At 37.9% G+C, this 23,493-nt stretch overlaps 1 pseudogene; it reads right to left on the reverse strand.

The window, feature by feature from the left end:
* Positions 1–876: 876 nt before the first annotated feature.
* Positions 877–12,145, reverse strand: LOC132637568 (cytochrome P450 704C1-like; annotated as a pseudogene).
* Positions 12,146–23,493: the final 11,348 nt, after the last annotated feature.

Consider the following 23,493-nt stretch of genomic DNA (forward strand, 5'->3'; position numbering starts at 1 on the left):
TATACTAGCACGGGATTTTCGTTCGTTCACATAATAAACACGCACCTACTCATGGAAAGTCTTCCTTGAGTCCATATAGAGAGATACCAATTGGAATCGACAGATACCAATTTGCCCGTCAAGATACCAATTGGAATTAACTAGATACCAATTGGATTCAACTAGGAGACAACGTATTTGGGGTAACACGATAGAATGAATAAAGGGAAACTTCTAGATGTCCTATAGCCTCTTGGGTACGGGTACGAACGTCATCGTACCATTCCACAAGACTCTACTGGACATTTTGCTCTTGTACTTGGGAGACCGGTAACCCAGGCTCTGATACCAACTGTCACGACCCCGCTTATGGGTTGTGCAGGCACCTACCATATTACTAACCAGTAGGCAAACCCTTACCAACCAACCCAAAATTCAAGCAGTTTATAATTATCAATTTCTTAATGATCACAATATTTAAAGAGTAAATGCTCAACAGACTCTGTTATTGATACAAGAAAATTGAAAACTCCCTGGGATCTAGTCTAGACAGGTACAAGAGCTCCTACTATACAAGGAAAATAAAAGAAATGACCCACCCTCTGCCTGGAGTGAGATGAGCGAGGCGGTAGGAGAATGCCTAGTAATCCACACGAAGAAACCTTTTTTTAATGTAAAAATCACTTAAAACACCTTATTCTCAACTAAAGTCAAAGGATCATAGCGATATATAATGCCAACATTCCCCCAACCTATATATATTTTGCATTTCGTAGGACAAGTACAGTCTTTAAAATCTATAAAAAGGTTTAAGAAAATTAAAGTATTTTTATTTTTGTAGAAAACTCTTCGCATTGCAGAATAATGATGAATTATTTATGATCGATGAATCTCAATTTATGCAGTAATTGAGATACAAGTCTCTTTGGCATTCAATTTTGGTCGATTCTTTGCATAGCAAACTTGTAACCCTCCAGCTATATGAAGCTGGATCATTGTCTAGTAGGTCACGGGCCTTGATTCATCACCCAACTTGAATATAAAGAATCTCACCAAAACTGCTGCACTAATCTTCATTTGTCTATAAGCAAATTCCTTTCCTATACATATCCTTGGTCCAGCTGCGCGTGTACTCAAGTGTTTATTAGATAGTTAAGTTAACCACATAAAGCAGGTGATGTCCTTTAATTATACACACCAGCCTCAATTGGGACATGTCTAAGGTTTTAGAGCTTATTGAAACAAATGTGTATAATTAGAGGAGGTGACATTTTTTAAGTGTTAACTTATATATGTAATTGTCACTTGAAAATACACGTAAAAGTATTTTCAAATTTGAACCGAAAGTGTCTAATAGGAACACTTTATCATGTGTTTAGGTGCTCAACTGGAACAAGGCGTAGTACGAGTGTCTAAATAAAATTTACGAATAAATTTAAGCGGATGTCGATGTATTAATCGTATCATAAAAATCAATAATCTCTTGTAAATTGTCAACAGACCTGGAATACAGTAAATTTGAAGGGGCTTTCTTGTTTGAAGGAACCAGTCTCATCAATCCACCTCTCGGGCCTAAACTCTTGTGCATCATCACCCCATATGTACTTCATCCTTCCCATTGCGTATGGTTGGTATGCCACCATATCCCCTTTATTCACATTGAGTACATCTGGAAGTACATCATCTTCAAAACATACTTTGGCATTCTGGGTTGCATGGCCAATAAACCATAGTTTAGAGCTAAAATAACACTTGATAACAAGACTTTTATACTTCCTTTATAACTTTTTCCTTCCATCTATTTTAGTTTCCATTGCTTGAATCAGTGATAATACTGAAGGCGGATTTAACTACCCCTCCATAGTCATTTCATGTCAAAGGAGCCAATTGATCTTATAGAGTTTCCTATGAGGGAAATAAATTTTAATAAATTATTTTTCAGTCTTATTTGTGAGCATGAAATATTTTCTAGAAAAAAAAATACTAAATTGTAATAAAAGTATTAATTAGCAAAGTGGAGAGTGATAAAAATTTTGAATACTAAAGATTAAGGGGTCGTTTGGTATAATGATAAGCAAAAATAGTTGTGGGATAAAAATTTAGTACCATCTTATCCCACGTTTGATTGGGATAAAATCACGGGATGACTAATCCCGGGATTAGTTATCCCGGTATTAGAGTGTTATTTTATCCCACATAAAGGGTGGAAAAACAATCCCGGAATAACTAATCCTGGGATTAGTTATCCCGGGATAACTTGTTCCCCAATCAAACGAGACGTAATAGTTATGTCTAGGCGTTAGTGGGAGAAAGTAATATGAAAGTTAACAGTTAAGATAGATTGTAATGAAATAACTTTTGTTCATGAGTTTGGAAAGTCATTTTCCGCTTTGCTGAAACATATTTTTGATAACCGACCTTATAAAAAGCATATGACTTCTATAGTACCTCCCAGCAAAGATAAAAAACACTAGGTGGTTTTTTTTTATTTATCCTAGTCTTGATGGATAGAGTTATCTGAAGTGTTGAAGAACACTCTAGAGTTTTCTTGAAGTGTTGGATGAAAAAAATGACGTGAAATGGGCTTAAGTTCCCTTTTAATAATTCAAAATCTGGTCTTAATGAAAATTTGTCGGGATGAACAGTGGTCGTAAACCACCATATACGGACCGTATTTTGATTTACGGTCCGTCCACTGTTGTCGTATTTAACCATTTCAAAGACAGAAAGTTTTGGCTGATGGACATGGTAGTTTACGACCTGGTTTATGGACCGTAAACCAGTTTACGGGCCGTAAACTGGGTCGTATTTAACCATATCATCACTGGGCAGAACTTGAGATTTTTGGCCAGCTGAAGGACGATTGCACTATACGGTCCGTAAATCACTTTACAGGCCGTATAGTGCCATATACGACCACTGGACAGAAAATTTTCCGCGACTTTCTTATTTTTCAAAAATTCTTAATTAGCCATTCCCGACTTAATAAAACATCATTCACTCAACTTTTCATCATTCCACTCATCATATAAGTACGGAGAAATTTCCGAGGTGTAACAGAAATATTTTTATGGAGAAATAATTGATAATTGTTTCGGTATTTTTAGTAATATTGTAAAGTTTTCTTTGACTTTGCAAAGAGATGTTACATCGATGTTGAAGTTTATTGTTATACCTCGCATTTCCAGTGCATGAGTATGGCATGTACCTCATCGTAGTAATGGGGTATCGGAGACATCCCAGGATGCTTTGAAAGGCACAAGCCATGGAAAGTACGTAACAACGAAGAAAACGGTTGAATTACGATCTCGTAAGTCGTAATCGGGAAAACGTACTTTGAAACACGAGAACATGGCCATTATTAGTGTAATAAGTGATAAATACCATGTATGGATAATTTCAGAATATTTCGAGATCGAGCAAATTGAAGAAAATAAGTTCGACGAAAATTTGAGAAACGCGAGACGGGTTTTAGTCAACTTTGGAGGCGCATACCTCATAGTATATGTGGAGTTTTAAGGTATTTCAAAATCCTAAAATGAAGTTCGTTGAGTCTAGTTTGTAATGCAACAAACCGTTCATTGATAGGACATCGGAATAGGGAATTATAGATGTTACAAACTGAACTGTCGATGCAGAAATAGCATTCTCGCGGTACCGCTACAGTACTGCAACAGTACCGCTACAGTACTGCTACAGTCTGTAGCTACAGTGATACCGACTTCAGCATTCCTTTTTAAGGGACAAAAATCTCATTTTTTTTCAGCACAAAAGTTCCCAATATTTCCAGAAAAATTCAGCAACAAAAGATCATTTTTTTAATCTTGTGGATAGAGAATTGAGAGAGAGGTTCGGCGAACTGTTCACGACGGCAAACTGTTCACGGGCTACTATTCACGGCGGGGTACTGTTCACGGTGTCACTATTCACGGCGCTACTATTAAGGTAAGGTTTAATATTTTCCTACATATTTTAGAACATGATTAGTCTTTGTATGAATTGGTGGATGTGGAAGAAATTGCAAGAGTTGTGTATGTTGATATGGAAGTGGAGTTTGGGCCGTATGGGGCCAATTTAAACTAGATATGGTAAATGAAGTTTAATTAGTAGTGTGGTTGTTATTATCATGGATTATATGGCGAAAAAATTAGAAAGTTAAAGTTGGAATTTTGTTGATGTGAATATGATGTTGTTTTCGTTGAATTGAAGGAATTGAAGATATGATTGTATCCATATGTTGTTGTTGGTATTTCTGTGTCAACAGGAGGGCGATTGAAAATTTGGGATAGGCGAATGTATAGGGGAAGTGCTGCCGGATTTTCGCTAGATTTTTAGATAATAAAAAAACCCTAAATGGGGATATATAAACTAAAATATAGGTTCAATAAGAAATGGGTTATAGGCTAAAAGGGCGACGAGGCGAAAAGGATCCACGACTAAGTCACTGACAGGTATGTAGAGCCTACCTTTCTTTCTTTTGGCATGACCTTTATGAAATGAACAAATAACGTATATGTATGATTCTAAGGAAAATTCTATTCTTAGCACCACTAGGATGGCCGATGTCTTTGATTTCCATAAGTACTCCATATGGTTTGATATGTATATACATGACGTTCAAAGATTTTAGTGGGTATATTTCCGAATGTTGTTCGAAAAAAAAAATCGATATGACTAAAGTCTTTGATGAATATTTCGATACTTAAATATGATCTTAAGGTCCCTATTTGATTTGGTCCAAAACATTATTCAGAAGTTTCCTAATATGAATAATACTTGAATTTCAAAATATGGCTTATGAAATGTTTTTAGAAGGTTCCGTACTTCAAAAGCTCGTAACTTTCGTAGACTAACTCGGATTTATTTGAAACGTGTTTGTCGTTTACTAATGATTTCAAGAAAACTAGTTTTGTACTAAAGGAAACATAAAGTCGATTTTCAAAACCACTCCGAAGGGAGTGCGAGATTTTATTATTTAGACTTTCCAAAAACCACTCCGAAGGGGGTGCGAGATTTTCAAGCCTAAGTCACTAGATGACTTCATGACGTAGCTAAGTGTGCTATATGATATATGGCCTCAGCTCGTGCCTGAGTGAGCTATGGCCTCAGCTTACGCCTGGGTGCGCTATGGCCTCAGTTTATGTCTGAGTGTGCTATTTGACACATGGCCTTAGTTTATGTTATGGATTTTCTTTAAAAGAGATTTCCATACATTTGCGTATTTGCATTCATGCCCGAAGGGGCCATTATTGATATAGAGCCGGAAGTGGCTGCCCGAAGGGGCCACTATTGATGTTGAGCCGGAAGCGGCTGCCCGAAGGGGCCATTATTGATATAGAGCCGGAAGCGGCTGCCCGAAGGGGCCATCATTAATTTGTCGTAAGCGGCACGTGTGTTGCATTGCATTATTCACTTAAAGGAGGTGTGTTAGATTACATTACTTATTTTGAAAATGTTAGTTAGATTGCAATTATTTACTTGAAGCCTGCTTGAGATTTGCGTACATATTTATGTTTCTTCCAGCGAAGGCTGCAGGTATTGGGTCGGTTATGATTTATTCTTTCCTAAATTATGCGATGGTTATCATTTATTCCCGCTTTACATATTCAGTACATATTCCGTACTGACCCCCTTTCTTCGGGGGCAGCGTTTCATGCCACGCAGGTATACCCAGGTGAGTAGAAGATTTTGCTAGAAGGTATTCCAGCGGGATTGGCGAGCTCCATCTCAGTTCGGAGTATTGCCGAGTCGAGTACCTTTGTTATGGTGTTTTGTATGTGTTAGAGACTTTGCAGACAGTGTCCTGTGGATAAGGCGTCGAGAAGTGCGAATCATTTATAGATGTTAAAAGAGTATGTATTTTTAGATGATTTCAGTTGGTAAAAAGTACGTAATTGATTGAAAGTTTTTTTTTTATAATTTGTATAAAGATAATGACCTCTATTTGGAAAAGTTTCACGTGTTTAAAAGTTTTTGAAATGACAGGTTTTCGTAAAGCGAATGTTTAAGGGTTCGCTCGACTCTGAAGGGAGTCGGGTGCCCATCACGCCCTATCAAGATGAGGGTGTGACATTTATAAGCGATGATTTTTTCAGTTGAGTTACATTCATTAATCATTTACCAAAATGCCAAGTAACTTTTTAAAAACCCCTTTAGGGATTTAGGTACTTAAGATTTGTGCATTTTTTTATTGATTTGTTATCTTGGATGTTTAGAAATATTAACATATTTTGTTAAAAAAATTGATTAGTGTGAGAAAAATTCATTGAATGCTTTTGACAGTTTTGCTCTTGATTTTTTATTGTCTCATGGTGATCACTTTGGAAATTTTAATTTCAGTTAATGTTATGTGGTAAGAAATGATATGTTTTGATGACATGACAAACCGTAAGGAACCAGATACAATTAGGTTCACCTGTCTGAACTTGGTTAACCTTATGATATCTCATATGCTGCTATTCTAACATGTTTCTTGAAGGATCAGATCCCTGGAGGATTTGCTCATATATGAGAGACTAGATATGATTGATTCAGAAAGATCAGATGGGATCAGGTCTCCAGCCTGCTCAGCCAACGGCGCAGCTGTAGAGCTACTGACAGCGTAGCCAATACTTACAACTTGTTCGAATAACAGATGAGGGAGGTTCCTCCAGATAAAGGTCCTAGTCACTGAAGCGTTGAAAGTCCAAATCTGCAGCTGTAAAGTGTACTGCAGAAAAGTAAAATGCAGTTTTACAGCAGCACCTCAGCAAGGCTGATTGATTAACGGTCCAGATTTCATGAGTGGTCACCTCTACTCTCTTTTTCCTTGCATATAAAGACATCATCTTCCAAGAGAATACTCATTCTTGCACAATCCGAAAATTTCTCCATCCAAAATGCAATTCTCCACCTTTCAAGGTGTTCCTCAAGAACAGAGCCTCAGCAACCCGAAGGACCAGATCCAAAATTGAAGAAGGTCCTTAGGTTATTGAGTCTTTGTTCTTTTGTGCTTAAATTGTAAACCTACTCTTCCATAAAAAGAAGTTGATTGTAGGTGTTTTGAAGTTTCAAAGGTTTCTTGTTAGAAGTGTGTTTCCAAAAGCCTTTGAGTGGTACACTAGGCTAGAGTTATCTTAGTTGTATTAGTGTATAGGTGGCTAGTTAGTCACTGTGGTGAATTCTCAGAGGGTGCCTTTGAGTGGTACGTTAGGCTAGAGTTAGTCTAGGCGTATTAGTTGAATTCTCAAAGGTTGCTTGTTGGAAGAGTGTCTTCACAAAAACTTTGAGTGGCATACTAGGCTAGAGTTAGTCTAGGTGTATTAGTGTGTTTGGCTAGGGGTAGTCAAGTGTGAGGGTTGCATAAGCGTTATTGTAAGGGTGAGGGGTTATGGGAGTTAACTTCTAGCTTGAAATAGAGTTGTAACCTAAGTTTGTTCGGGTAGTGGAGTAGGTTGTGGTTTTTAATACCTTGAGCAAGGAGTTTCCACGTAAAAATCTTATGTTGATTCTTGTATTGAACTGCATAAGGGAACTGATACACAATTAGGTCCCTCCATATACTGTGTTTGGTGGTCGCATAGCCTGCATCATTATGGTTTGATTTGCCTTTTTCTAGTTATTGAAAATGTAAGTTTCGCAGAGTACATTTGTGGTAATGTTATAAACTTGTATGCTTTTATTATTTCTAGGAAAAAATTGAAAGATATTCTAATTTTACTAGAACCTGTTGTTTTGTTATTTTAAAATTGGAGTATTAGAATATTAGAAAAATATTATTTCATAAATTAAATTTTTGAAATATTAAATTGGTATCAGTATGTTGTTGTTGACAAAATGTTGTGATGCCTTTTTGTGATATTGTTCCCTTCAAATTCTATCAAATGTGTATGCCCTCTTTTGTAAGATATTTAATTATTATTTTTTTTGTTTACTGAACAATTTTATTTTCGTAGATACTTGAAGAAATGCTATAACTATAATTAGCTATTTATGTTCATAGAGCTAACTAAATCCCTCTTATATTACTCTTCTTATCCTTTTACAGTATGAAAATAAAATGAAAACTTGAGATCATTTTACTAATTGTGGGTGCTGGCATTAATAAAATCATTATCTTCTAACGATATTAAGTAAAAAGAGTTCCACAGCTTTGTTTGCATAATCTTAGTACAAGATTGATAACAATATTTCCTTATAGGGTTTAGCCGTTTAAATAGAAAGGAAGGGCGGGAAGTTTAAAATGACATAATTTTTTCTATGAAATAAGAGTTAGCTTCCCTTCACAGTAGGAAATTTTATTTATTTTATTTTTTGCATATGTATTTTTTCCTTATACATTTGATGTATTATCTTATTTATGTTTGTCTAAGATTAGATACTTTTAATATTTTGTATTATAATTTTTATAGTCTCTATTACATAAATTAAATTTACAAAATGTAAATGTCTAACTGCACGAAGCGCGAGCCAATTAACTAGTTGGGAAATATTTAAAGTCCGAAAATTATTTGGACCCTCTGCACTGTCCACCACGTCAACATGTTCAGTGATGTGTTACATGCCGAGGTATGTCTCTTTCTTCATTCTCAGGGCCCGTTTGTCCATGAGAATTATTCACTTTTTTCCGGAATATTTTTTCACTTTTTTCACTTTATGGTGTTTGGCCATAAAAATTTCAAATACAACTTGAATTTAGAAAACAACCAAAACTTGTTTTTCACCTTTTTCTCTTTCAATACATTCAAACAACCAACTATTCTTTGCCAAAACTATAACCAAACACAACTCCATCTTCAACTACAACTTCAACTCCAACTCCAAAATACCAAATAAAGTGAAAAGCATTTGGTTTTCGTGGCCAAACACCTATTCAAGTTCAATTGTTTCTTCTTTTGCGATTGTTTAATTTTTCTTCTTCCCTATTTTTATACTTTAATTCCTACATCATTATGTCTTCATGTTGTCTCCCCTCATTTTCTCACTTTTTATTCATTTTCGTTCCGAATTCATTTATCTTCACACCGCTTTATTCCTACACAGCAAAATATAATATTAAGCACAAAGTTATATAATAGTACTCAAAAGACAATTAAAGTACTAAAATGTCAGACAAACAATGAATAAATATATGCATTTTAGGCCGAACATCACCCGGACACCACAGTTATTTAAAAAAATAAATAATCCATAGTACCTAACACGTCGAATCCAATTTTCCTAAAGAAGAAAGCTCGGACGTTTACCAATGGAATAGAAGGATAAAGTCTTAAAATCTCGGAGAGGACAGCTTGTAGATAGTGCATCTTATCCATGGCTTCTTCATTTAGTTGGGTAGCAAAATCTGAAATTGTTGTAGCAGCATCTAATTTTGTTGCTTCTTTAATTTCTTGTGCTACATTCTCCTGTATTTGAGGATACTTGCATAGACTCCAAATAAACCAACCAAGAGTTGTTCCTGTTTTGTCTTTACCACCATTCATTAAGTTTGCAAGTATATCTCTCAAGTACTTTGGATATGTTGTAGAATAGAGCCAGAACCTCGACAAAATGTTTTCTTCTTTCCTCTATTGCGGAATTTAGATTAATTAATAATTAAAAGAGTTAGTGGTTAAAAAAATACTTGAATTATCGTTTTTTTCCGAGTTTCACACTTCAACTATTGGTTGTTCGATTTTCCTACCTAAACTATGCATTAAAACACACCTCGGAGCCGATTAGACCAACTATCAGTTGTTCCCCTTTCCTACCTGAATTTTCAACTAGGTATGTTTTAATACATAGATGGTAATAGTTCAAGTAGGAAAAGGATTGCTACTTGGGGTGTGAAACTTGCAAAAAAGTGATAGTTCAGGTTTGTTTTTTACCATTATCTCTAATTAAAATTAGACTACTATGTAATCTCCAAAAGAATTAGTACAACATAAAATTACTTACTGAGGAATCGTGTGAAAGCTGCTCAGTTTTTCTGCTAATCAAATTATATATGTACTCGTCGAGGATTTGAACGCTTCTCTTTAACTTTGCTTCAGATTCAATATTAAGAGCCTTTTTTATCTTCCAAAAGGGATCGATGTATCGCCAGAAACTGAATTCACTCACTTCATCAAGGGCTCGGATGAATCAACTAGAGCCTTCTTTTACTGGAACCACAAATACTATCCAGCTCAATATATACCGAACGCTACTTGAAACAGAGAATCCATAGATGACTTCAGAAGAAGATCCTACATATATTTTGATGATTAATAACTCTGGAGTATAATTTTACCTCTTGCAGAAATGCTGCGTAAGGTTGCGTACAATAAACCTTTGTGGTCCAGCCCTTCCTCGTACCCCGCGCATAGCGGGAGCTTAGTGCACCGGGCTACCCCCAGGTATTGATATTCTTATAAAGAATTTAATTTATCTATGTTAGAGTTAAAGCTCAAAACACACCTGAACTATTATGTTTTTGCGGGTTTCACATCCCAACTATCAGCTTTTCATTTTTCCTACCTGAACTATCATCATCTATACATGAAAACACAAGTCGAACCTGACTAGACTAACTATCAGTTGTTCCCAGTTCAGGTGTGTTTTTGACCATTATCTTATGGTCATATTAAACTGTTGTATTTGAAGCTGTTGCAACAAGTAATCGGACTAATTCCATCATCATCTATATATGAAAACACAACTCGAAGCTGAATTGACTAACTAGTTGTTACCAGTTCAAGTGTGTTTTTGACCATTATCTTATGGTCATATTAAACTGTTGTATTTGAAGCTGTTGCAACAAGTAATCGGACTATTTCCATCATCATCTATATATGAAAACACAACTCGAACCTGAATTGACTAACTAGTTGTTACCAGTTCAAGTGTGTTTTTGACCATTATCTTATGGTCATATTAAACTGTTGTATTTGAAGCTGTTGCAACAAGTAATCGGACTAATTCCATCATCATCTATATATGAAAACACAACTCGAAGCTGAATTGACTAACTAGTTGTTACCAGTTCAAGTGTGTTTTTGACCATTATCTTATGGTCATATTAAACTGTTGTATTTGAAGCTGTTGCAACAAGTAATCGGACTATTTCCATCATCATCTATATATGAAAACACAACTCGAACCTGAATTGACTAACTAGTTGTTACCAGTTCAAGTGTGTTTTTGACCATTATCTTATGGTCATATTAAACTGTAGTACTTGAAGCTGTTGCAACAAGTAATCGGACTAATTCCATTTTTCATGGATGGTATAAATAGTTATGTTTTAAGTGACTTGTAATGTAGAAATTCGGTGTATAGAAGTTGAGGTGTTGTATGAATAAGTGGAACATTACTTGGATATCAACTCTCGTGTTAGAATTTGCAACTTCAGTAAGGATTTTAGCAAGCTTTGCTGCATTTCTGTGAAAGACGGGACTGTTAGCATACCTCAAAACCCTTTTGGAATAGTGGGGACTCGAAACCTTTCTTTGCTCCTTCCATTTATCACCATTAACTGCAACACACCATCTCCATAATAGTCTTCTAAAACCTCATGATAAAGCTGTTTACCCCGAATTACGGTTAACAATTAGATTTTTATGTGGTGAAATAGGATATGTGGATGAACTTTAATCTTTTAAGTTGGTATGAAACGTCTATGGATGTGTATATGATTATATTTAATATATGTGTATAAATAATATATTAGTAGATGATATGAGCCAAATATGCCTAAACGATGAAGATGGATTAAACCAGTTGTTGATGAACGATACGAATCCGGACCAAAATATTTTGAAGAGAGCTTTTATATTTCAGATGGTTACAATGATATGTTATGAGAAAAAACATAACCTAAAAAAGGGGAAGGTTGCCCTCTATTTATAGGTTTTCCTTATGGGCCCTTATTACAATACAAAAAGCCTTTATGAATAAACCCTAAAAAAGATAAGGCTGATCTGTACGGTCTGACACCCGTACAATTGTCAGCGCAAATGGCGGAATGATTTTATGACGTGTGGTAACCTCACAACTAGTTATCCGGACCAACGGACATGGTTATCTGGGCTAAGACAATCCGGACCAACAGACACGCTTTTTTTGGTTCGGGTCAGCTGTGTCCGGTACAACATCCCCGATGTGGAGCAAAGATTGAACGTGCTCGTACCCATTTGGACCTGTTTTTAGCTTCGACTTCATCGGTCATGCGTTGACCTGGTTTTTACTGTATACAGATAGTCCCTACACTTTTCGGATCAGAGTTTAACCGGAGTAACGGGAAGTGGAAGAGTCTCAAACCGGTGGTCTCATAAGTTCATTCTTGTCACGACCCGTCTAGAGGGCCGCGACGAGCACCCGGTGCTAGCCCACCCGGGCACCCCTTAACTCACTTTTATGCTTACATCTAGCAGAGCCATACAATTAACCATATAAATCTATTCGTTCATCATACCAGTCCCATTGGACGATAATGCCTTTATATAATAATTGGCATCTATGCCACATCAACGTACATGAGCCGACAAGGCTATCAAAATGATATACAAAATATGGGCCGACAAGGCCAGACATATCTAACCATATACAAGTGACTACGAGCCTCTAAGAAGAGTATAACATATCACATGAGCGGGACAGGACCCCGCTGTGCCCATAATTATGGCTCTGAATGAAATGGAGCTCTGCTAGGTGGTCTCTGAGAATACCGCTATGGATCAAGCCTGTCTCCCTGTGCACCTGCGAGCATGACGCAACGTCCACAAACAAAAAGGACGTCAGTACGAAGAATGTACTGAGTATGTAAAGCATAGTTAATATCTATATAGAAGCATAGATAGCAACATAAGAAATAGCATAGGATGGGAGATGGCAATATCATCGTCATATGCACTTACTTGCCTCTCATAGGAACTTTCCCTTGCTAATACGTATTTGTGTACCTACATCACTATCCGTATTCCACCATAATACCCGTACCATATTTGTGCTCGTATTCGTATACATGCCCTTATTCACATTCATACACATGGTCATATCATATTCCTAATCATGTCATACACATAGCATTTACATAGCATACCCGACCACGTAGGATCGGTGTTTCATACATATCCTTATGAAACATACCCGACCACGTAGGATCGGTGTTTCGCGTACCCGATCATATATAGGCTCGGTGATCATACATACCTGGCCAACCAAGGCTCAGTGTTCCACGTACCTGGCCCTACCAAGGCTCAGTGTTATCCATACCCAACTGCAGTGGTGTGCGCGCTTTGCGTAAATATACATACATATACATCTATACATATACTACCCGGCCATATAATCTCGGTGTTCCATAATAGTCATACATATACACAATATCTCCTAAGCATCTTTACTTTTAACCCCATTATCATAACCGTCATCGTTATTATCATTATAGCCATCATCAATACCATTATCACTATCATCATCATTCATTTCTTCTACCTTAATAGGCCTACCCGTCATGCGAGGAACTTAGTACAATCGTAGCGTATCAAGAATCGTAAGCTTACAAGCTCGGAAGATCAAATCATTTGAAAGACAACATACTCGTATAGAGGATTTAGATGTTTGGCCAAAGAACCATGCCTTATGAAAGAAGGGTTAGCCTTACATACTTTTCCGTTTCACTATTCTACACTTGTGCATTCTCCTCCAATGCTAGCGTTTCTACCTTCGTTGAAGTCATACTATCATTAGAATCGATAGCTAGCATATATGACTAAAGCTAGAGAAAATAGGACAGCATCTCCTCCATAACGTATCTCAACTCCCAAACGTCAATAATAAATTCACGATGCCATAACAATAGCCATTACTCATTCACATTATCCATATTTCTAGACTTACATTCAATTCATCCATAACCATGGCCATAACACACACGACGTCCATTTACATACATTGTTCATCTCATGTTCTCAACATCATTTATATCGTATCTACATCACAATACATCAAGACCCATACCTCAATTCATACTATTTCTCAAAATGACACTATTCCATATTCATGACTCATTTTTCTATACTCTTCTACAATCCAAGTATTTCAACTCTTAACTACCTTGAACAACATAGAAATATTATGAATCTTACCTTAAATGCTGTAGGAACAAGCTTTAGTTGATAATACTCCACTTGAGCAAAACCCTAGTTTATCTCCATTTGAATTTCTTGACCTTGGATGATCTTGATGGTTTTCTTACACTTAATTCCCTTGATTTATGTTGTTGATCACCAAATATCCTTGAATTCTTGTGGAATATATGTAGAGAGATGTTCTAGAGAGAAGGGGTGTGATGTAGAAGTGAAATGAAATAAGCCTTGGTCCCCTTATTTAATGACTTAAAAGTCTGATTTGAAGTGCACAGTGGTCGTAAACTTGGTTTACGGTCCGTATTCCAGTTTACGGACCGTCCTTCGTGGTCGTATTTAATCATATCAGAACCAGAAACTCAAACTGAGATGTGGTGATTTACGGGCCGTAAACCACTTTACGGTTCGTATTTTGGGTCGTTTTTAACCATTTGCTCACTTGGCAGAAAGTTGAAGTTTTGGAAGCCAAAACACGACATGGCAGTTTATGGATCGTATACCACTTTACGGTCCGTATTTCATTTTACGACCACTGGCCAGGATTTAAACTTGCAACTTTTCACATTTCCAAAACCAATGATTATTCATTATGGAGCATAACCTCTCTCTTATTGCGATTGCCTTCGGAATCTCACTTAGGGTCGTCAAATGTTATCTCTTACTCGCGGAAACATTGTACGCTCGTACTCATCACTAGTTCATTCACTTGCGTACCAACGGAAGATTTTTCCGAGGTGTAACATTCTCCCCCCCTTAAGAACATTCGTCCTCGAATGTTAAAGTCTTCGGGGATTCTATAAAAAAAATTCCAGAGTTTCCCCTATACTATGGCACTACCATCCTGTCACAACAACCCATAATATCGATGCCTTATAGGGCCACAACACAATAGCATACATGTTTGGCCACGCACGGCCCAAAAAGCATAAAAGGAAAACATACATACCTTAAAATCTTGACGTCTCATCTTGGACTTCTTTCAAGGGCTAAAATAAATGAGGGTATTTGGATCGCATACTTTCTTCCGCTTCCCATGTCATTTCTTCTCGTTTACTGCTTCTCCATAAAACCTTAATTGAGGCCACTTCTTTGTTTCTAAGCCTTCGTACTTGCCTATCTATTATGGCAATGGGTATCTCTTCATAAGATAACTTTTCTGTCACATATACATCACTTATTGGCGTGATCGTAGTAGGATCTCCTACACACTTCCGAAGCATCGAGACATGAAAAACCGGATGGACTGACTCCAAATCCGGAGGTAGATCTAATTCATAGGCTACCTTGCCCACTTTTCGTACAATCTCATAAGGCCCAATGTATCGGGGACTAAGCTTCCCCTTTTTGCCAAACCTCATTACACCCTTCATAGGCAACACTTTCAAGAATACCCAGTCTTTCACTTTGAACTCCAAGTCTCTTCTACGATTATCCGCATAGGACTTTTGGCTACTTTGGGATGCTAACAACCGATCTTGTATGAGCTTAACTTTCTCTACAGCTTGCTGAACCAAATCTGGCCCTATCAATTTAGACCTCTCCTGTTTCAAACCACCCGATTGGGGATCTACACTTTCGCCCATATAAAGCTTCATACGGTGCCATTTGAATGCTAGAATGGTAACTGTTATTGTAAGCAAATTCAATGAGTGGCAAATGATCATCCCAATTTCCTCCAAAATCTATCATACATGCTCGTAACATAACTTCAAGAGTCTGAATAGTACGTTCAGCTTGTCCATCGGTCTGTGGATGAAATGTCATGCTAAGGCTCACTTGGGTCCCTAAACCCTCTTGGAACGACGTCCAGAAATTAGCTGTAAACTGAGTCCCTCTATCGGAGATAATAGATACCGGAACACCATGGAGTCTCACTATCTCCTTAACATATAGCTTTGCATAATCTTCTGCCACATACGTCGTTCTGACGGGTAAGAAATGAGCTGACTTTGTGAGTCTATCCACAATCACCCATATGGAATCATACTTACGTCGAGAACGGGGTAAGCCTGAAATGAAGTCCATGTTAATCACTTCCCATTTCCAAGTTGGGATCTCTATAGCTTGCAACAATCCACCCGGCTTTGGTGCTCGATTTTCACCTGTTGACAGTTGGGACATTGAGCCACAAATTCTGTTATATCTTTCTTCATCCCATTCCACCAATATATAGACTTGAGATCATGATACATTTTCGTCGCTCCGGGGTGGATAGAGTAGCGGGAACAATGGGCTTCCCTCATTATTTTGTGGCGTAAGCCTGCCACATCGGGAACACATAACCTGCCTCGACAGCGGAGAACTCTGTCTCCTGAAATATCAAATGATGACTCCTCTTTCTGGGGGAGTGTATCTCTGTACTGCATTAGCATGGAATGTTCGTATTGTCGCTCTTTCACTTCTGCTACTAACGACGAGACTGCTGAATTCTGAATAGTAGCTCCCCTGCTACCTGAGTCCACCACTCGAACTCCTAGGCTAGCTAACTGCTGGAGCTCACGGGCCATTCCCCTCTTCTCTGGTCGTACATCACATAAACTTCCCATCGATCTGCGGCTAAGAGCATCAACTTCAACATTTTCCTTTCCAAGGTGATACAAAATATCGACATCATAATCGTTTAGCAGTTCCAACCATCGTCGTTGCCGCAAATTCAACTCTTTCTGCTTGAAAATGTACTGGAGACTCTTATGATCTGTGTAGATATCCACATGGACACCATATAAATAATGTCTCCATATCTTTAATGCATGAACCACCGCAGCCAATTCCAAATCTTGGGTCGGATAATTCTGCTCATGTTTCCGCAATTGCCTTGAAGCATACGCAACCACTTTACCATGTTGCATCAATACACAGCCTAACCCAACATGTCACGACCCAACTCCGTAGGCCGCGACTAGTGTCCGTGCTGGACACCTAGACGAACCCGATAACCCAAATTAGCAAAATGACAGAATATTTCAAATATAAAAGTCACTTGACGTTAGTAATTAGCATAAAAGAACCGACACAGTACATGGAGGCCGATGAGGCTGGCACAGATCGTATCATACCCGAACATATACATAACCCACACAAGTATGTCTACAGACCACTACAGATCATAACAGAATCATAAGACGGGACAGGGCCCCGTCATACCCCTGAATAGCATACATATACATAATAGCGGCAGACTGTACCAATATACAGGCTCTGAACAAAAGAGCGCTCCCAATATAGCAGAATAGATGTCCTAGGCAGGCGGTCAGCAAATCTGTCTTCGGTACCTGCGCGGCATGAAAACGCAGCCCCCGAAGAAAGGGGGTCAGTACGAAATATGTACTGAGTATGTAAAGCACAGAACGTAGTAACAAAGTCATAATCAAAGCAGAAGGTACAGAAAATGGACAGAATATCCAGACTAGCAAAATGCTGATCATAAAGCATAAATAATATTTGTTGAAAACATATGTCGTACCTGGTCCCATTACGGAACAAGATCATAACCGAAACAGAACTTACAGAGAAGTGAGTGTGACGTCCGAAGTATCAAATGCGTATTTTCAAAACATGAGGAGTATGTGCAGAAACATATACCATATCATATCCGGCCTCTGCCAAGGGACTCGGCAAACAGAACGTGGCCACCCCCCCGACGCTGGTGCCACCATACATAAGGAACAAAGTAGGGGATAACCCCGTAACATAACATAGCATATCAGATGGCCATATCAGATCATATCATATCATATCAGAGTGTGTACATGGCACAACATACTCCACAAACCCATGTACATGTATACCTGCCCCCTCACATCGAGGCACGGCGAACAATGCAGAGGATTACGCTTGACAACATATCCTGGCCCGGGCTCAGTGTGGGAAACATTGAGGCATCCACGACTAGAGTAGTGAGAAACTAAATGCAATAAAAATATCATAGGTTTCCAGAGACTCAATGAGGCATATCGAAGGACAAATCAAATCAATGAGATCGGACAGAATCATAGTAAGTGTATGTCGTATGTCATAATGAGTTACGGAAAATAATTCCTCTGGGATCGTTTTCATATTCCCAAAATGGTTTACCAGACTCGAGGGAATCATTAAAATAATTTTCCTTCAGAAGTTAGAAGGATAGTTAAAACATTTCATTTTATATTGTTCGAAAATAAAGCAATAGTATAATAATAGAGCAAAGCGGGAATAGTGGGAAACTAAATGTAATATGTAATATCATACCTTTACAGAGACTCAATATAGTATTCAGAATAAGTATCATTAGTAGTTGGAAAAGTAGTTAAGACGTTTCCTTAAAAATCGCTTGAAATCAAGTTACAAATTACCATAAGGGTAAAATCGGAAATAGTGGGCCCACCTCGGGAAAAACAAAGCGGCGGGCTCAAATTACGTATATTAAGCTTATGAGGTCACCTACAGCGGTCTTAGGGATATTCCATAACTTTCTAGGCAGTTTGGAGAAGTTTGCATAATTTTTCAATAAAGCATACTTAAGGGGTTCAATTCTATTGAACGAAAAAAGAGTATTTTCAAATGTGGATTCAGATGGACAGAATGTCTTCCGAGGTGCAAATCCAATCCTAGTACACCTAGGACATGCCAAAAGAAGAATCGAGATAGCTTTACATACCTTTTACGCACTTTACGCCTTCCCAGGTTCACTTCTCGTTTCGTCCAAAATCTGCAAATGGTCACATTTACCAAATGTTAACCATAAGGCTTTAGGCTTAAATCTCAAATCAACACTTTTCTACAGAAATTTGGGCAGCATTTCCCCTATACATATAGCACCCCCGAGAATTCAACTCGGCCAAAATAATCATCAACAACCCAACAACAACACTAACAACAACAACAACAACTACAAAACACACAATATGGCACAACTAGCCTTCTATCCGACATAATGTCATAAACGTCATTCCCACTTCATATTCTCAAATCAATATCAACATTCTCGTATTCATTACTAATCAAGATCATTACAATAAAATTCGGAAGCATTTCATATCATTTCTACAAAATATTCACAAGATATACCAAATATACAAACTTTCCACCAAAGTCATAATTCCTCCAAAACTTCTAATCTTTAACAAACATTTTCATAACATGTTTCCATCTTCCAAGTTCATCAACAATCATCATAATTTACACCTTAACAACTTCATTTCCATAATTTCATAAAATCATACTAAAATGGCATAAGCTTCTACATTCCATTTCAATGCAAACTTACATCATTTCACCTTCATTTACATTGTAAAGATCACAACAACACAACTAACATATTAAACAACATTAATTCATTTCCATTTCAATTTCAATACACCACTCGGCCAACACATACATTTCCAACTTCAACCAAATTCATTCAACTTTCATTCTCAATATGAATTCCATCATACTCACAACTAGAATACAACATAAATTCAACTCACCATAGGTATACAACATTTATACACACATGGCTACATGCCAACTTATATACCTACTTTGTAAACTTCCATATTTCCATACTTTCTACTCATTTCTACATACTACAACACAAACAAACCTTCATAACATAATAACATGGAATGAATTCTTACCTTTTTCTCCAATCTTCTTCACTTAACCAAAGTGCGGAAACGATGAAACGGATGAACCATCTTCCGAAATAATTATACCACGTTGTAGAGGGTACTTGAATTGGTAGGAATACTACAAGAAAATAATTTTTGGAACAAAATTTAAGGTACCTAATTTCCATGGGTTTTGGCCGAAATGGCCCTTAGTTTTTGTTCTTGTTTGTCTTGTTTTTCTCCTTGTTAATTTCATGAACCTTCTAAAGGATAAAGGCTACTTATAATTAATTGGCACATGGAAAATATTCATTAATTTGGTGGTCTTGGGCCTATGATGGCCGGCCACCCCTTCTATTTTGGGCTTGATTTTTCTTTTTCATTTTTCTTGGGCCAACCCGGTTGGTCCCGAATTGGGCATAGCCCACTGACCGTTCGACCTTAAAACATTCATATCTCCTTGTACCGACGTCACCTAGGAACCCACGACCTATGGTTGGAAAGCTAATTCAATTATCTATAACTTCTATCTCTTGGTATTTTTCCAAAGTCCAAACCTATAATACCGTTTTTGCCCCTCAAAGTCAGGTCACCCGAAAACGTTTTCTTAAAAATATTCGTTTGGAGGGCTTCCACTTTGATTTGGACCAAGGGTACTTCATGAGTTGTGTTTAACTTTGCATATGTGATTCATATGAATTTTCAGATGTTCCAAAAAAAAATAAAAAAAAATCTCTGTGTGTGGGCCCCACCCCAGCAGATACTCCGAGGTTAAAAAATACGGGATATAACATCCTCCCCCCCTTTAGAACATTCGTCCTCGAATGTTAGATTAGTCTTATAGGGTCTGTAAGTACTTCGGGGGAGTTCCTTCTTATGAGTAGAATAATTGATACACATTCGTCTTTGAATATAATCACGTAAGGAATTTAGGTTACCGGTGAGCATAAGAAACAAGTGAGGACACTTCTTTTTCATTCCGTCCTCTACTTCCAAGGTCATTGCTTCTCCATTATTGTTTTACCATAAGACATTAACAGGGGGTATATCTTTAGTGCGTAATCTCTGCACCTGGCGATCCAGAATAATTACAGATTGTTCTTCATCAAACAATTCTTCCGTCACTTGAATATCCTTTGCTGGAAATATTCTAGGAGGATTACCGACACACTTGCGGAGCATAGATACACGAAATGCCGGATATATCGTTTCCAGATCAGATGGCAGATCTAATTCATAGGCGACGTTCCTAGTTTTCCGAAAAATCTGATAAGGTCCGATATATCGCGGACCGAGCTTACCCTTTTTGCCGAATCGCATTACTCCTTTCATAGTCGATACTTTCAAAAATACCCAATCACTAAGCTAGAATTACAAGGGTCGACGTCGCTTATTAGCATACAATTTCTGTCGACTCTGGGCTGCTAATAATCTCCCTCGGATAAGTTTCACCTTATCAACTGCCTGTTGGATCATATCTGGGCCTATTAATTCTGTTTCGCCAATATCAAACCAGCCGATGGGTGACCTGCATTTCCTGCCATACAAAGCCTCGTATTGAGCTAGAATGGTAGTGGTTATTATAAGCAAACTCGATCAACGGCAGATGATCATCCCAGCTACCTCTGAAATCAATAACACAGGCCCGTAATATATCTTCTAGCATCTGTATAGTGCGCTCGGCCTGTCCGTCGCTCGGAGGATGAAATGCTGTGCTCAGACTCACCTGAGTCCCTAATCCTTCCTGAAAAGATCTCCAGAAATTAGTCGTAAACTGGGCACCTCTGTCAGTGATAATAGATATAGGAACTCCGTGAAGTCTCACTATTTCTTTAATATATAGTCTGACATAATCCTCAGTTGAATAAGTGGTTCTGACAGGGAGAAAAGGGGATGATTTTGTCAGCCTATCCATAGTAACCCATATGGAAATCATACTTCCGTGGGGTGCGAGGCAAACCTGTACTGAAATCCATATTAATTATCTCCCACTTCCAAGTCGGAATATCCATTGCCTGAAACAGTCCACCCAGTTTCTGATGCTCAATTTTGACTTGCTGACAATTTGGGCACTGGTCAACGAGATCTGCGATGCCCCGTTTCATGCCATCCGACCAGTATAGACTTCTGAGGTCATGGTACATTTTAGTGGATTCAGGATGAACAAAATACCTAACATTATGCGCTTCGCCCATAATTGGCCGTTATAGCCCTACAACGTCGGGCACACATAATCTGCCTCTGTATAACAATACCCATCAGGTAAAACCTCGAACTGGGTCTTTTCCTTGTCAAAGGTCGTATCTCTGTACCATACCAGAATAGAATCCTCGAACTGACGCTGTTTTACCTCTTCCATAATCGATGATTCAGCAACTTCTCGGACAAAAATTTCAATATTTTCTAAATCAACCAAACGGACTCCAAGGCTAGCTGACTGATGAGTTTTACAAACCAATTCTTTGTTTCTGAATGTACGCCGGTCAAGCCATCCATAGATTCACGACTAAGTGTGTCTGCCACAACGTTAGCTTTTCTAGGGTGGTACGAAATATTAACATCATAATCTTTCAATAATTCAAACCGTCTTCTCTGCCGCGAATTCAGCTCCTTTTTAGTAAAATATATATATATACTGGAGGCTCTTAGGGTCCGTATAAATATCAACGCGGACCCCATGTAAGTAATGCCGCCATATCTTTTCTTTCTAACCAACAACTTGATTTTCTCCGTTCGAGACCTTAACAGAATCACAATTATATAGTACACAATCTTATCCGATAGCTGGCACTCAAGTAATATAATTAATATAGCAGTTTATCTCTTGATAATCACATTCTTCCTTCATACCCATTCCTTATCTATCGTTCTGTTTTCTCGATAATCGGATTATTTGATATTCACATGATTCATCATTTCATGCCATAAGTTTTTCTTTGCCATGCACTATTCCAGTTTTTGTTTGCTTTCGCAATTATTTCGTGCTTTGCCCGTCGACTCTTTCAGAGGCTCCGCTTAATTACGTTTCTCGCGGTTCACTTCTCCTGACATTTGGATCTTCCAATCTCAACCGGTAGCAAAATAAGTATCAATCTATTTCGTAACATTGGTACCACACCTTTCCCCTTTTCTCGTAAATTCTATCCAGCTAATGTTTTTCGTATATGACAACACTGGCTATTAGGGTTCACCAATCGATCGACATCATCATAAATGGGGGGCCTACACATACGTATATATATCAATGCCATTTCTTTTACAATACATCTCCAATCATTTATTCAAATTTACTCTAATTTCAGAGCTGCGCTGCTTTTTCTTTTCTTTTTAGCAATCCAATCCGTCCCAGCTCGTGTGACCCCTATAAAGTTTCTAGTCATTCCACATATCCTAATTCCCTTTCGGTTACCCAGAATTTCCTATTCGTCTCTCATATCTAGTTTTGCGAAAATTTTGTACATTTCCCAGGGGGTCACCCATCCCAGAATTGCTCTGGCCCTAGCACGCTTAACCTTACAACTTTAATGAATTTAGGCACGTTAAGACCGGTATAATCACACTGATTGCCCCGCACAGCCTTTGTCACGTAATTTAAGACAAATCGGGTCTTAACAGCCTTTTCAAAGCGTTCTCGTAGCGGGTCCCGCCCTGACCTAGCAAGAATTCTTTTACTTTTCTGACTATATGGTTACCGTGTCGCCCCCTGTAAACCCTCAATATTTACCTTCATGTATATATATGTTCCTAAACAGCCCACGAGTTTGAGTTTTTATTCCACAAATTCCACCTCCCACCAGTCGAGGAAAACTGATAAAATGTGTAGTAGGGTAACTTCCGACCACCAGCAAAAGAAAGCT

This window comes from Lycium barbarum, chromosome 4 (genome assembly GCF_019175385.1).
Source record: "Lycium barbarum isolate Lr01 chromosome 4, ASM1917538v2, whole genome shotgun sequence".
Classification (NCBI taxonomy): domain Eukaryota; kingdom Viridiplantae; phylum Streptophyta; class Magnoliopsida; order Solanales; family Solanaceae; genus Lycium; species Lycium barbarum.